General features: G+C 34.6%; 1 protein-coding gene across 6 annotated transcripts in view; it reads left to right on the top strand.

Annotated features, from left to right (window-relative positions):
• The window catches only part of CRPPA (CDP-L-ribitol pyrophosphorylase A), a 278,958-nt gene that overhangs the window by 150,435 nt on the left and 110,777 nt on the right, over positions 1-17,746 (top strand). The gene's annotated exons all lie outside the window — the stretch shown is intronic.

A 17,746-nucleotide genomic window follows, 5' to 3' on the forward strand; every position in this document is an offset into this window, starting at 1 on the left:
GATAGAGAACACAAGTAGGCAGAGAAGCAGGCAGAGGGAGAGGGAGAAGCAGACTCCCCGCAGAGCAGGGAGCCCGATGTGGGACTCGATCCCAGGACCCTGGGATCATGACCTGAACCGAAGGCAGCCGCTTAACCGACTGAGCCACCCAGGCGCCCTGAGAGAGAGAGAATCTTAAAGAGACTTCATGCCCAGTGTGGAACCCAGTGCAGGGCTCGATCTCACAACCCTGAGATCATGACCTGAGCTGAAGTCAAGAGCCAGATGTCTAACCACCTGAGCTATCCAAGTACCCCTCATTCTTTTTGATGGATAGTAATATATATATGTATCACATCTTTTTTACCAATGCAGATTTAACTCTTCAAACTTAGGCTTCCTTCCTTGAAATCAACTTTTCTTTTTAATAAAATTTCACCCTTGAGGAAATCCATCCAAACCAAGAAGAAACTCTTCTTTATGGATTCTTGAGCTTACTCTCTTGCTATGACCCCTATGACTGTGTTCCTTTGTTACTGCAATTATTTGTTTGAATCGACAAGTTTAGGAAAAAAATAATCTAGCAACCAATTTCATTTCTTTTTCTTCATTACAACTGCAAAATATACTGCTGAGCTGACTGGTTGTTCGGATAAGATGAAAGAACTTTATTAGCACGTTAGCAGAATGCCATTGGAAAAGAAATCCCAAAGTAAAAAAAAAAAAAATGAGAGGGAAAATATGTGGAAGAAAATGGACTGTTTGATAATTCTATGTCATAGGGACAGCAAAAGTAGAGTTAGAAACAGATGAAAGAGAATTTCTCAAAGAATGGCCCATGAAAATTTTGGGGAGGTCTTTCCTGTGAAAGACTTAAAGTGTATGTTTAGTATACCATTTACTTAATTGGCCTATTAAACTGCACAGAAGAGAGGGATCTTGGAGAGCACAGCCAGAAGGAATAAAATCAGAGGCTAGCTGAGTAGTCTGTAGTCTGTGACACTTTGCTGTGAGAAGGGGTTCCAAATGTGAAATTCTCAAAACATAGCTATTGCCGAGTTTCGGAAGCTCAGTCCATCCCAATAATGTAGCAATTTAGTTCTTGTTAAGTAAGATCATTAATACAGAAAGAAAAGATAATTTGTACTACAAAAAAGTTGTAAGTCTAGCATTGCAAGTATAAACAAATTAGCAATTGGGGGAGATTGATTTTGTTGGCCTATTGTATTTGGTTATATACCCTAAAGATAAGTTTCATGGATCTTGCTGATTATGGAAACTAAAGTTCCACAAGTGACTGATTTTATTGGATGTTTATGTCTTCATTGGGGTGTTTTGGGGGACATTAGGAAATACACATAATGCTGGAATACTCTAAGGCTCTGTAGGGTACAAGCACGTTAAAAATTCTGTGTATGGCCCTCTATTCCTCCCTCTACATTAACTTGCTTAGAAATCTCTCTATGTTCCTAGATAATATTCTGAAGTTTCATGTATCAGTATCATGAAGGGGAACAAGGGCTTTAAACTCAGAATTCCTCAGTTCCTTGGTCAAGTTACTTAACTTTCCTGAGGCTTGCTTTCCTCATTTTAGAAATGAGGTTGATAACTCTACTTCTTAAATCATTGTAAGGATTAAAATGAATGAATGAAAGCATAAATGCAAAATGCACTTGCTGTCTCTTTGGCAGGCATACGTTGTGGCACTTAACAGCCTAGCTCCTCCTCTTTCCAATTTGGATGAGATGACTCGAAGATCACTACCTCTGCTTTAATTTGATTTGCGAGTTTGAGTCAGACATTTTCAACATTCCCTTAAGTACTTGAGTTTGAGTACTTGGTTATCTTCTCCCACATACTCTATTAGATCTATCACAAAAGCACATTTCCTGTGAGCTGACTTTTCTTAGTGCGAGTAACTGTGGCAGGCCCCCAGGGGGGAATCTGTGTCATCTGTGAATTTTCTGTTTATCTTTTGCCTCTGCCTTTTGCCATCAAACATGCACACGTGTGCACACGTGCGCACACACACAGATTTAAAACTGTTCTTCTATTTCATTGCTACTCTTGTATCTCAACTTCTGTTCTTTGTATTTTTTCCATAAATATTTGAATTTAATTTTCTGTTTATTCCTGTGGAGTTCTATTTTATGTATCCCAGTAAGTGCCACATTTTTTTTTTTTTCCTTTCTGGTGTTTCTGTATTAAACTAAGGAAAAAGATAATCCTCTAGTTAAGGAGTAAATGTCTCCCAGAACTACTTTGAGGATAGTACTATTATAAGTCTGTACACTATAAACATTGTAAAATGTTTACTTAAGATTGGAGAGGTGTTACTCCATGAGTAGTATTTGTTCACTCATTATTTTCTCATTGTATATAAGTAGATTCAGTGTAGGAATATTAAAGCTTTTATTAAACTTAATAGGAAGATGTCATTAGAACACATCTAGAATCTGTATCCTTAGAATAGACTGAATCACTGAAAAGGTAGAATAAAGAACGCTGACTTCTTGGATTTGAGAGGCAAGTAAATTTCTCTGGATTTTTGAGTTATCCTGTAAATGATTGTAAAAGGCATCACCCTATTTCTTTCTGATAGTACTTTCCCCCAAATGGCTAAAAGGCCATTTCAGTGTTCCTGTGACTTAAAATTGGGCAGAACCATTCAAATATTCCCCAAGTTAGTAGTTGTGTATAAAATATTGTTATAATTGTAAAATACATAAAAGACTTAAACTTGGGTGTAAGTATCTGGGGACATAATTTGTACATTATCAGGTGGAAAAATACATATATACATATAATGTCTGGGGGTGTAAGTGTGCACACTACTTATGTATATAACTAGAAAGATGTTGTAATAGGAAGCTTATAGACTATGGTGTGCCTACTTGGCTTTTATCTGAATTACTTTGCTGGAAGATTAAATCATACCATGGGAGATTTTTTTTTTTTTTAAATAAGGCTTTTGTTAATCAATTCTAAATTCTGACAGTGGTCAAAGAAGAGTTTGTTTATTTGCTTCCCTGAGTAGGTAGCTTTTATTTACCAGAAAATAAATCTAAAATGACATCAAGGTCATGGAAAAATACATGCATTTTTATTTTGGAGTTAGGTGATTCAGTAGTTATTGAATGCATGTACTGTAAATTTTTAAAGATATATTTTGTCTCTGCTGAGCTGTAGTACAATGGTCCTTTTTTCTATGTGAGGGTTTATCAACTTCCAGTTCCAGTCCATCTGAACAGAGGAAGGCTTATTAGGAATCAGGCAGATGTGAAGTAAAATTGTGCTGAATGAGGTGTTTGTGAGGGTTTTTTCAACCAAGAGACTAGTTAAGGTGGTCATTTGCAATGTGACCATGTTTCACTCTACAAGGACAAATTTTTAGAAGAAATGGGGCTGAAGTTAATCTGGGGCATTTCTTGGGCAAAAACAATACTTGATCAGGTTTTAAGTGCTGAAAATTGGTGGATGTCTGCCATGCTGGTGAAGTCCACATTGTCTCTTATTTTCTCAAGGAGATACAGAAAAATATTTTGGAATTCCCTGTTAATTGTCATTCAGTAGTCATTTAAAAGGTACATGTGACCTTCAACCTCATCTGGAACGTTTATCCCTTGGAGGGAGCTAAGCACCGAAGGAGTGACCAGTTAGTGTTGTTGGATTCTTGGTACACAGGTATTTAACATAATTAGATTTATTAATTATAATATTATATTAATATAATATTAATTATAATAAAAAATAGATTTTATTTCAGGGTGTTGATTGTCTGAAGATCAACTTCTCCTTGACTTTTATAAAACTGAAATGTGTTAGGAAATACTGTAGGAGGTTTCTGTTGTCTAAGATAAACTAACAGGTAGGATGCTACTACTTTAAGATCTACTTAAGAAGAAGAAACAGAATTTCACCATGAAAAGTAGAAAAAATAATTAGGACTTTATCTTAAAATAACTAAGTTATTTATCAAAATAATTTTATCTTTTTAAAAAAGGAACATCTTTGCTAAATCTTGTGAACATTATAAGTTGTGACATGCTTCATTTCAAGTGGTCATTTTTACAAAATAGTTTTAGACATTTTAGTTTTGTAAAAGTATCTTTTATTAATACATTGTTCAAAATTCTCTTTGGCACTGTCCGTTAGGTCATTATTCTTAGTTTCTTTATTTTAAGCAGTCTAACTTGGCCAAATTGTCATTTGTCGATGGTGTTGAGTAGGATTTAAAGAGTTTACCAATGTTAATTGGTTAATTTGATCAACTTAATAAAATCCAAAGTTTTGGTAGATATAACTTAATTTTATTGTAATTATATTAAATCATCAGAATTGTTCAAATTTATGTGATCAGCTAGAGACTGATAATGCTGACTGGGCTAAAATGTCATTCTTAAAGTGGCAGATATAGTTGGGTGGGGTCAATTTACAAATTTTTATTTCTCATTGAATCTACATCTATTTTTTTTTATTTTTTAAATTTTATTATGTTATGTTAGTCACCATACAGTACATCATTAGTTTTTGTTGAAGTGTTCCTTGATTCATTGTTTGTGTATAACACCCAGTGCTCCATGCAATACGTGCCCTCCTTATTACCCATCACCGGGCTGACCCAGCCCCCCACCCCCCACCCCTCTGAAACCCTCAGTCTGTTTCCCCGAGTCCATAGTCTCTCATGGTTCATCTTCCCCTCTGATGTCCCCCTCTTCATTTTTCCCTTCCTTCTCCTAACGTCCTCCATGCTATTCCTTATGTTCTCCAAATAACTGAAACTGTATGATAATTGGCTTTCTCTGCTTGACTTATTTCACTTAGCATAATCTCCTCCAGTTCAATCCATGTTGATGCAAATGGTGAGTATTCATCTTTTCTGATGGCGAATCTACATCTCTTTTGGGATGACATTTGTTAAGCTATGTAGCCTTTTAACTGTGAGTTTTTGGAAACACATAATCAGATAGCAAGCATGTCCTGTACTAGGAAAATGCTTCTAACTTGAAAGAAAAAAAATAAGTACTTTTTTTTTTTATTGTTAGAGACTGATTGGCATAAAGAAATTTTAAAAATGTAGATTCTTTCCTATTTCTTTTAACAAGAAAAACCTTATAAACATGAAAACCAAAGCTTTCTTTTGTTAAACTAAATTGTGTAGGAGTTATGTTTTGAGAGCCCTTTTCAAATGTCATTTCTGGTGCTGTTTAATCTATCATTCATTGTAAGTTACCAAGAAACCAAGTTTTTTTTTTATTATTATGTTATGTTAATCACCATACATTACATCATTAGTTTTTGATGTAGTGTTCCATGACTCATTGTTTGCATATAACACCCAGTGGTCCATGCAGAACGTGCCCTCTTTAATACCCATCACCAGGCTAACCCATCCCCCCATCCCCCCCCCTCTAGAACCCTCAGTTTGTTTCTCAGAGTCCATAGTCTCTCATGGCTCGTCTCCCCCTCCGATTTTCCCCCTTCATTCTTCCCTTCCTGCTATCTTCTTCTTCTTTTTTTTAAGGAAACCAAGTTTTTATCTTGAGTTGACTAAAGTTACTGTGGGCCTTCCCTTCTTTGCAGTTACCAGTGGGGGGATATAAGCTAGCACCTTCTTCAGATTACAACTCTCAAGAGGATTTTCTGAAAGCTTTCTTTGCAATCACCTGATACAATAGCTGTCAATATGAGACATGTTCATTTCTTCATTTTCTACTCCTATCATGTGTTTTTGTTCACTATTTAAATAATGATGAATAAATATTTAGAAAAATAAAGTAATATATTAAATGTGTTAAAAGAGTAAAAGGTAAATTCCTAAAATTTCTGATCTAAAAATTACTCCCTCCCTCACCAAAAAATAATAGGCTTTTACCTAAACTAAACAAGACTCAAAAGTGCTAAGAATCTGAGTTATGAGGTTTTTTTTTTTAGTAATTAATAATCAGGGAGCTGTTTTTTTCCAGCAGTGGAGAAGACAATTTCAGGAAGCAAAACTATAGCTGTTTTCCAGCCAAGATTATGTAAAACCAATTGTAAAACTTTAAAAAATTCCTTTCCAGGTGCAGAAAGTAAAAGAGATTTTAATTTATTTGGATCTGGCAAGGTTTGCACAAAACATCCTTTCCTACTATAATCAGATGAGATAATGGACAATTTATCCTTATTTAAAGCTTATTTTTTCAGTGAGCAAAGCTGTTCATATAATAGACACCAATGAAATGTTTAATTTTTAAAAGCAGAAAGAAATTGGCAACAAACACAATTAGAAGTTCAAAACTGAGAAATGAAGCAAACTCTTTATTTTTATTTGATAAAATTTTTTATCACTTCCTCATTACAAAGTAATTTCGCCGTAATTATCTGGATAATTGCATAAGAGCTCTAATTTTTTGACTATGTAGACAATAATTTTATTGGTACTTTACAAGAGATAAGAATCTTTTCATGAATTTACTTTAGTAAAAAACAAATTACCATATAGGATTTTAATGCTTTGAAAAACATAAATCTTCAAAAGTGCCTAATTTAGTTCTAGTTACCGGGAAGTAGTTTATTGACGTAACAGATCAGAATATATGATCTTTAAAATACTTCAAAATGTTTAATATTTGAACATGTCAGCAAATAAAAAAATAGAAAACCACCATCCATTGACATTTAATACTTTCACATCTGGGGAAACTGTCAGCAATGTAAATTGTTTCCAGGAGCTTCCACAGCCCACCAGTGGCAGAGCCAGGAACAGAATCAATCCAATGTGCAATGTATCATATACACTTGTTACTTTTATGCTTTCGTGAATGTGTTAAATCATATGGAAAAAGGTTAAAAATACATACACATATATGTATTTAATATTCCTTCCTAATAAAGAACAAATGACAATTAGAAAAACGTTAATGATTCCTTAAGTGCTAATGGTTTCTTTCTTTGCTTCACAAGGTATTGAGGCTTTATTGAATTTAAGTTATAAAGATCTGTGGTCCTGTTAAATTTCTTACCAGATCCTAGACATGTATCTTCGTCACCTTTTACTTAACTACTTATTCTGTACATTTCCTCCTGTTAACCCTATTACTACTAGACTGAGAAAATTAGTTTTTAGGTCACAAGTTCTTAAACAGAAGAGAGCTGGCTGTTGTAATTCTCCCTGCCATCATACTGGATTTACTTTTTACAATGTGTATGTTTCAGGCCCTTAGTTTGGCCCTTAGTGTTTATTTTTGAATAGATAATCTGTGTGTGTGTGTGTATGTTTAATGGCCAAAGAATGACCAACAGTTAGTCCAGATCCTTCTATTCCAGTCTTAGCCATTTTGCCTACTGTAGTTTTTATTTTTCCTTCAGAAAATGATAATCTTACTGTATACTGAATTTTTTGATGTTTCACTTAAGATGCATTAAGGTTTTCTCTTTCATGGTTGTGAATAGCTTTAGTGGTAGAAATGCAGTCATTTCCATGAATTCTACAAATGTTTTCATTTGTTTTCTGGTAATGAAATCTAAACTATTTCCTGCCTAAAATAATAATAGCTCAGTCCTGGTTTCAAATACCTTGAGAACCTTTTTGAAATTTTAGTTATGAAGGGATTCATACTGAACTCCAAAATGAGGAATGATGAAGTTCTTGTACGAGGCAGTGAATAGAAAGAATTACCTGTTGTTAAAAGTTTTGGGAAATCTTTGCTTATGGTTAAATTGTTACTAGACAGTTTTTGTTGTAGGATATTAAAATTCCCCGCGATTAGTTGTGTTGGGCATATAACTGATGGTGTATCAAGAAATGATTCTTCTAGGACACACCTTTCTAGTTTTCATTGATTCTTGTAATGAATTATGGTAATTTTCAGATAGAGTGATGTTCTAGCAAAACATGCAAATGGCACAAATTCTAGAGTACTTTTTCTAAGTTTCTAATTAATTTTTCTTGATTAAGCACAGGGTTTGAAATTGCTTTTTATTTCCCTAATTTGTGCAGTTCACTGAATTCAGTTAGATGAGCAAAATTGTTTATGAATTTATTTACTGGTGCTTTCCATCTAAATCAGTTCATAAAATTTAACATGAAATGCACAGGAGGCAAATAATAAAGCTAGACTTCTTTGTTAGGCAGCTTACATTAATTTTAGGCCTAGAAAAGGAGTTAAGCAATTGGTTTGGTCATTCACTTTTTCAAAAAATATGCCTGGGGATTTCTCCTAGTTTTTTTTGTCTGTGTGTGTGTACTGGATTCTGTTTTAAATAAGGGCATTTAGCTCAATTGTGTTGTGCTACTTCTTTACAAAGATGGAACCAAATATCTTTTCACTATCATTTATTTTACAATTATATGTTATATTTTATATGTATTATGTTGACTTCTTCTTATGTAGGTTAAAGTCAGGCTTGATATATATATATTTAAGATTTACATATAAATATATATATATATATTAAGATTTTATTTATTTATTTGAGATAGCATGAGTAGAGGGGAGGGGCAGAGGGAGAGGGAGAAGCGGGCTCCCTGCTGAGCAAGAAGCCAAGCATGGGATTCCATCCCAGGACCCCAAGATCATGACTTGAGCTGAAGGCATATGTTTAACCTACTAAGCCACCCAGGTGCCCCTGGACTTGGCATATTTTTATTATACTATTTTAAAAGATTGTATTTGTTGGAGAAAATAAATTATATTATTATAAAGGTTCTGTTAAATATAAAGAATTAACTGTTATTTTAAGTTTTAGGAGATCTTTGTCATGGTAAGATGATATGCCTGGAGTGGGGTTCAAGGTGCAAGGAGTGGGTCTGCAAATAACAAGTGTCCCTTAACCTTCATGTCTTTGAGTTTTAATTCAGAATCTTTATCTGACAACAGAGTGGGATGCCCTTGAAGCATTTAAGTGACTTCTCTTTCTAAAAATATTTTCCATATTAGAACGTGTTGTCAAGGCCTTTTGCTGTTGTATAACTCATTATGCATGTGCTTTATGTACAAGTATAGGAGAGCAATTCAGATTATAGCAGTCATGTTAAATATGAATCAGGTGGTATAGTATTCCTATCCTGAGCCATTTTTGAGAATTTTTTATACTTTAATCCTTATTTCAAGACTTCTGGCTAATTGATTCTTCTTGGATCTGTCCTTTTCTTAATTTATCTTCCTCTTTTTGTAGTCCACTTTTTATTAGGATAAGTCTAAATCTTTCCTTTTTGCATTCATTCTCCCCCCCCCCTTTTTTTTTTGGTCTCTTTAAAAAACAGTTGCAAGATTGCAAGATTAGTCTTCCCTTCACTCCAAAAAATCTGTCCATTTATGTCTATCCCAGACCCTACTCTCTGAGAATGATTCCTTAATCATTAAAGTACCAGTGCATCTTCTTACCCATTCATTTTAAACTTATTTTAGGTGCAACGTACTTAGTGCTTTACAGTGACTATCCTATTCTCTTGATTACCTGATGACTTAATATAGATAAATATAACATTTTTTGAACATTTGTGTGACAGGCATTTTGATGTACACATATGCTATTTTTTTAAAAAACTGCGTCTTTAGAAGAGTGTTTCAGATTAATTTATCTTACTCTGTTAAGTGAGGAAATAATTTTATTTTCTTTCAAAGATGAAGGATTTTCAATAACATAAATTTAATCCAATGGCCGGAGTTAGCTCGGGAAGTGATCCTGTGGTTGGGAGTTCACAGCATCTTAGTCACAGTTCTTTCTATTCACCACCCCAGCATTAAGAGTTTTAACTAGATCTCTTTGAAAAAAGGGCAGAAATGGGGTACCTGGGTGGCTCAGTCAGTTAAGCATCTGATTCTTGATTTTATCTCCAGTCATGATCCCAGGGTTGTTAGATGGAACCCCGCCTTCGTTCTTAATGTTCTCTCTCTCTCTTTCTCCCTCTCTCCCTGTGTCCCTCCCCCTCCCTCTCTTGAAAAGAGAAGGAAAAGGGGCAGGAAAGCCTAGAATACGTGATCAGAAGAGATCTTAAGGATATGAGAGGAATCTGAGATTGGCAAGACTGAGCAGGTCCACGTCTTTTAGGAGTAGGAGGAAGAGCATTTGTCTCTGGCTAGAGCAGTGCATGGAATAGTCAGCATTAGAGAGAGCTGGTGGACCTGAAACAGACTGGACCACACACTGGGGAGGTTTGGGGACTAGGCAGGAAAAGGTCAAGGTGGGCCTTCTAAGTTTGAATTCTATGAAGCAGCCCTGCTCAGTAGAAACTGATGTGATCAGATTTGTATTTACATTCTGGATATAGCACAGAGAGCAGATGAAAGTGACCAGAGAGTTTCCTTGATGGATTTGGTTTAGTTAGGAGGCTATCACAGTAGTCTGAGAAATAATGGTGGTGGCTGGGACTAGGATTGTTTCAGAGTGAATGGGCAGAAATTGCTGGAATCAAGATATATTTAAGAAGTAGAAACACAAAAAAATTGTGCTTGATTTAATGAGAGAGGAGGAGATATAATCTCAAATTTTATATCTTGTGAAACTGAATGAATGATAGTAAGATAGGGGACATTAGGGAAGGATCTTTTTGGTTTGTTTCTGAAGGTTGAGTTAGGCAGATGAGCGCACATTTGTTCACTGAGATAATTAAAAAGATTCCACTCATATTCAAAAGCTTTCTATTCATCTCTCTGTGTGTATTTATATATACAGACTCTCTTATCCTAAAGCTGACTTGGAAGGACAAGGTACATACCTCCATGGCTTCCTTACTACTTGAGTTTTAATAGAATTCCAGGTAAAGGCATAATTTTAAAAAACCCTTCATATTACTTACAGTGCTTTTGCCAAGTCTTACATAGTATGTGCATGATGGATCATGTTGTTTTATTAAATCCTTCCTGTACCACCATTTCATATTATGCAAAGAAAAACACAATTGAAAACAAAAACAAAACTTAAAACCTTGTTCATGGATTGAATCATTAGTAGGCAGAAAGATGGTAAGAATATTATCAGGCCTAAGCACTATCCCTTTAGGATAAAAATTTATAGCCACCTAAAAATAGATTACTTCTGCAGTTTCCTGGAAAGCCTGAACTGTTCTTTTATTGAAAGTATAGAAAGGTGATGGAATCAGTGCAAAAAGCTTCTTCATCCAAACATGCTTTGGCTTGAACCCTGTTTGTAATAAGTTTGTATGTGATACTTTTGAAAAGTACAGTATGATTAAATTTTCAGGCAGCAGAGGTTTTATTTCATGGGATCTTGAAGCTTATACTTAAAAGCTGGGATACTTGATTCACTAGTACCTGCTGAGGTGGAATGCAGCAAGTATTGCCAAGATAATCCTAGTATTGGCATTGGAAAATTCTTATTTGGAAATGACTGGTTCAAGTCACGTGCATGTTTATTCTAAGTACTCTGAGTATTGTACCCATTTCTAGATTTTTTGAGAGAAAATGACAGGTTTCAATTTTTTAATTTAATGTGTTTATGGTAATGACTGAGTTCTGTTTTTTTGCCCAACCAGTGAGAACTAACTGTGATCTTGTGTGTTTTGCTCTTCCCATTTCTAAGAAATGGAACTCCCACTGCCTTTATAATCCTCAGACCCTCTTCTCCCCCCCCTACAAATGTGGCCCTGCTAATGCTTATTAGTGGTATAATTAGGTTAATGTTGGTAATAACAGGCACTTAACTGATTGCTTAAAATAATGAATCCCCATTCTTTCCCTTTAATATAAATGATCCCACTTAATCCTCAGAGCAATCCTGAAAGTTGAATATCATAGATGCCATTATCCTTGTGCTCACTTTAATTTACCAAATGATGGTTTGTTTTTAGGGATGTTAATACTTGTCCCCCTTGAGTCATAGAAACCTAGATTGCTGAAGAAAAGGATCTGAAAAACCACTCAGTAGGATGCTCTTATTTTAGAAGAGATAATTCAGGTCATTTTCTGTGCCTGGATTGAGATAATTTTTTTATATTAGTGGTTGGCAAATTTTTCTTATACAGAGCCAGTTAGTAAACATTTTGGGCCTTGCGGGCCAATATGGTCTTTGTTAGGACTACTGGGCTCTGCCATTCTAGTGCAAAAGTAGCCATAGATGAGATGTAAAGGAAAGGGTGTGGCTGTGTTCCAGTAAAACTTCACTGGCAAAAAAAAAAAAAAAAAAAAAGGTGGTAGGCTGGATTAGACACGTGGGCTGGAGGTTCCCAGACTTTGGTTTAGATTTTCAATCCTAAATGATCTATTTGCCACTGTTACTTGGTACCTTTACCTAAAATACCTGTTAGACGTTTCTTTAGTATACCTTGGGGTCATCGAGTCTCCGGATTTAAAATATCACTCGTGCCAATTCATACCTTTTTTATCTCCAGTCTTCATCATTCTTCTCAGTTTTGAGAGGAATGTTCAAGTGCATGCTGTTAAAAAAAAAAAAAAAAGGAATCTATCTTCCTCTCTCCAAGAGCTGTGTCCCTCCCAGCAGTCTCTCTTTGGTTTCAGTCTGACCTCATCATTGCTACTATGACAGATTTTGCTAATTGCTAATGAGGAGGTACTCTCTTTATTAAAACCTTTTAGAAGCTCCTCATTCCCTACTGGACAAAGCTCAGTCAGGTCATAAAGCCTTGGCCTGGCCTGGTTCTTGCTTACTTTTATCACCCTGCTTCTCATTGCCTCACTGTGTAGTTGGCCCTCTGCTAATGAACTCTTGTAGCACGTGCGCCATATTGCTTGACAGACATGTGTTGACTCTAGTGAGTTTTTTGACGTGAGACGCCATTTTTCTAGTGTTTCTCTTGCCTGACTCTTACTATCCTTAGAATTTGAGTGATCATATTCTTGGAATCCTTCCTTAATACCTCTGTGCTCAGAGTCTTTTCCCCTTTCCCAACGAGCATGTGTGGGCATTCAGAAATGTTTCTTGACTTGAACTTGCCTTGACATTTCTAGTCATTATGTCTCCTATTCCATCCTGTTGCAGTGTTGCCTACCACAAATGGATGCTTTGTGGTGACTTAAAGGAATGAGGTGGCTAGGTATGCATCTTAAGGAATAGCTATGTTCTTTTAAGGAGAATAATACTACATCTATCTGAGTTTTTACGGTATTATTTACTGTGTATAAATTTAAACTATGACTTTTATTATCTTGATTTGTGTTATCCTTCTTTTTAGTATAGTTCAAATTTTTCCATGTTGCCTTTTTAGAAAAATAAATTTGTTTCCATTCAGCAACTATAATTGTTTATTTTACATATATATGTTTTTTAGATTTTGTGAATCATATCTTTATGCTTTATGTTAAGAAGCTCATCTTATTGGGGCGCCTGGGCGGCTCAGTTGGTTAAGCGAGTGCCATCGGCTCAAGTCATGATCCTGGAGTCCCGGGATCGAGTCCCGCATCGGGCTCCCTGCTCGGCAGGGAGTCTGCTTCTCCCTCTGACCCTCCCCCCTCTCATGTGCTCTCTCTCATTCTCTCTCTCTCAAATAAATAAATAAAATCTTAAAAAAAAAAAAAAAGAAGCTCATCTTATTGTGTCAATATAAGACTGATAATGTCTTAAGTATTTTTCTAGATTTACCCTAAAAAGTAACATTAACCTTTGAAGTGTTTTTCATTCCTTAGAGGAAATCTATTTTTCCCTTAAAAATTGAATTTGGGGGTAATTTTCCAACATTTTTAGAGGAGGCTTACCTTTTATATTCATTTCAAAATTCTAAATGGCTTACTACTATATTAAGCAAATTTTAAAATATGTATTTATGAGCATTAATTTTATATTTTAGTTCACATGTATAGCATTTACTTATGAATTTAATAAATACTAGGCTATTTGATGAAGACAGAAGTTTGAAAGCAAAGATTATGGGTTATAGTTGGTTATTTCTTTTCCTAGTCTATTTCTGCCTTTTATTTGGATTGTGTAATACACTGACCTACCAGGTAATTATAATATTAACAGTTGAAGAAGGATTTTGTCTTAGAATCTATCTTATTCAGTTAAATGAATCCAGAAGCCTGAAAGTGAGAAGTTTGTGTACTTGTCATAAATATAAAATTGAAGAAAAAGTTACCTTCAAACCTTTAATAAATGTTAAGATTGCAATATATCAACAGAATGTGATATTTCACTCATTCATCTGTGTTTTTCAGTTTATTCTTATTCCATGATGAAAGCATGTGCCAAGCAGATGTTTCTTACCTCTGGCTGGCCATTCATTTGAGCTCAGCACACATATGCTGTGAGGATGTACCTTCTTTTTACCATTCTATGTATGCAGACTTGCATATGCCTGAATTTTTAAAAAATATCGTGTATCTTTCACCTTGGCATTGTAATTTTCATTTCTAGAATTTTGATTTGTATCCTTTTTACCTTTTTATATCTTCTATTTCCCTAGTTAACTTTTGAATAAATGCTAAACAGTTATCGTACCTGTTTTAATGTCCTTGTCTGCTAATTGGCACATTGATACCAGTTCTGAGTCAATTTCAAGTGATGTATTTATCTCCTTTTTATGAGTACTTTCCTGGGGCTTTATATGCCTGGACGTGTGTGTGTGTGTGTGTGTGTGTGTGTGTGTTTAAAGTGTGCTATGTGGATTTTTAATTCTCATCTAACTTGGAAAATTTTCCAGCCGTATTGTTTTTTGTTCTCTACACTTAGCTGGGAACTCCAATTATCTGTATGTTAGATTGTTTGAAGTTGATCCATATCTCACTAATGCTCTGTTTATTTTTCCTTTTTTTTTTCTTTGAGTCTTTTTTCTGTTTCATTTTAAATAGTTGCTATTGCTGTATTTTTAAGTTCACTAATCTTCTGCAATGTCTAATCTATTAATCCCCTCCAGTGTATTTTTTTTAAATATCAGATGATGATATTTCATCTTTATAAGTTAGGTGTAGGATTCTTTTACATCTTCCTTTTTTCTGTTTAACACATGCATTCTTTCCTAGAGCTTTGTGAACAAATGGAACATAGTTGTAAAATTGTTTTAATGTCCTTTTTCATTCTAATAAATGTGTCACTGCTGAGTTGGTTTTGATTGATTTTTCTTATGGGTCATATTTTTCTGCTTTTTTGGACATTTGATATATTTTGATTAGCTGTTAGAATTTGTGAGTTTTACCTTGTTGGGTACTGGATATTTTTTTATTACTATGAATATTTTTGAGCTTTTTTCCTGGGGCATAGTTAGTTGGAAACAGTTTAATCCTTTTCTATGTCGTTTCTATGATTTTTAGGTCGAACTAATTAGTATTTTAATATAGGTCTAATCATTCTTCACAACTGAAGCAAGACCCTTCTTAGTATTTTACCTAATGCCCTGTAAATTATGAAGTCTTCCATTCTGGCTGATGGCTCCCACCATTATTCCTGACCTTGGGTGTGCATCAGGCACTGTTCTATCTAATCTCCAGTGAATTTTTCCCCCACCTCAGCTTGTTTTTATTCTCAAATGCATGCACTGATCAGTACTCTGCTGAATATGGGAGAGAGTTAGTCTGATAATCACCAGCCTTCTCACTCTTTGCCTAGAGCTTTAGTTTGTGAACTCTACCCACCTTTGTCTCTCTAGGCTCTGAAACCCACATATCCACCTCTCCCTTCAATGTGCCATAACCTGGAAACTATTTTAAGGAAGTAATTGGTGCAGACATAGGGCTCGTATCATTTGTTCTCATCTCTCAGAACTGTCCCTAGTTGCCAGGTGTGTCATGTCTTAAATATCTTTGTTTTGTTTAGTTTGTGTACTTAGCTTATTTGTTGGAAGTGGAAAGGTAAGTTTGGTCCCAATTACGCCTACTTAGGCAAAAATAGAAACTGGACCCATCTCAGTTTGAATTTTATTTTTGTACATTCATATTGATCCACATTTTCAGAAATATATGTAAATAAGAAAAAGCTCAGTCTGTTTTAGGTCAGACGCTATAATAATTTTGTATATTCCAGATAGAATTTTTCGAGTACTTTTACTAGTAGGATTTTAACTAGTAACTTAACATTTAGTCAGGAAAGAAAAATCCTTTTTATAACACAGACACATAAGTTAATGACCAAAAAAATTAATGGGATATATGATGAGCATGATATTATACAGGCTTCTTTTGTCCTAGATGAGTACAGCCTGTTAGCACTTTCTGCAATGATGAAATGTTCGATTGCTATACTCCTGTCTATGGTAGCCACTAGCTACCTGTTGCTATGAGCACTTGAAGTATACCTACTGCATTTTCAGTTTTATTTAAATTTAATAATTTTGAATTTAAATGTAAATAGTCACATATGGCTAGTGGCTACTTTAGTAGACATTGCAGTTTTAGACTATGTTTTATTGACTACCCTTTATATTGGGTTAGTTCTATTTTTTCTTTAAGATTTATTTATTTATTCATTGGGGGGAAGGGAGAATGCAGAGGGAGAAGGAGAAAGAGTCTTAAGCAGACTCCTGCATTGACCCCAGAGCCCAACATGGGGCTTGATCCTATGACCATGAGATCATGACCTGAACTGAAACCGTGAGTCCGATGCTTAACCAGCTGAGCCACCCAGGTGCCCCACGTCAGTTCTCTTACATGATGTAGCTTCATGAAAAAAAAAATGTTCTCAGAAATATAAAGTTTCGTTAGCACTTTATTTTAATCAAAAATAGTCTAAAGCAAAGTACCATTGATCTTCTAATTAGTTATTGGAAGCACTCTAATTGGAATTTCTGGGAATTATATTTTCTGAGACTGAGAATGTTTTTAAATTTCCTTAAATTAGAACAGTTTTTCTGTATCTTTTTTATAATTATGTAAATTTAATGTTATCAAATAATTCAAAAGCAATATTGGTAAGATCTGAATTTGTAATTGAGATTATTGTAATATGAATTGGTTATTGTAATATGAATTTCCTGGGATCAAAGAGAGCTGAGGTTATTAAATGCTACCAATGACTATTCCTGAAATTGTTAATTACTGAGATTGTTAAAGTATTTTTGCCATACTTAATAAAAGGCATAGGATAAATCTGTGGAGGCAATGCTAATATGATTTACATGCATCATCTACCTGCGTTTTGATCTCCTTGATCATGTTTTTGAGTACTTTTTGTTTTTGCTATATAGAATTCAAAACACCTCATCTTCTGAAAAGGTTTTTTATTGTTTTGCCTTTTGAAACATATGAAAAATGTCAAGAATCACTTTAAGTGATATATAACATAGGTATATAAAAGTAGAATCAATTTTTATAAATGTAAATGGACTTTGTAATGGTTAGTGTAAGGTACCTTTATTTGTGAACTCCAAAAATACTCATTTATTTTTTAAACATATCATGTAATGCTTATCTAAATCACCTGCAGACAACCTTGATAATTACAGATTGTTGATTAATGTGTAATAAACTTTATTATGTAAAATAAAATTTTGATAAGTTACTAAAATATATAAAGACAATTATACTAAACTTAGTGAAGAACCACATACCTGGTTTTTGTAACTTACTTTAGTGATTTAATATGTTTTTTGTTTGTTTGTTTTTTATTTTGTTATGTTAATCACCATACATTACATCATTAGTTTTTGATGTAGTTTTCCATGATTCATTGTTTGCATGTAACACCCAGTGCTCCATGCAGTACGTGCCCTCTTTAATACCCATCACCAGGCTAACCCATCCTCCGACTCCCCTCCCCTCTAGAACCCTCAGTTTGTTTCTCAAAGTCCATAGTCTCTCATAGTTCGTCTCCCCCTCTGATTTACCCCCCTTCATTTTTGCCTTCCTGCTATCTTCTTCTTCTTCTTTTTTTTTTTTTT

Source organism: Leptonychotes weddellii, chromosome 12, assembly GCF_054177405.1.
Source record: "Leptonychotes weddellii isolate Sample4059 chromosome 12, ASM5417740v2, whole genome shotgun sequence".
NCBI lineage: Eukaryota > Metazoa > Chordata > Mammalia > Carnivora > Phocidae > Leptonychotes > Leptonychotes weddellii.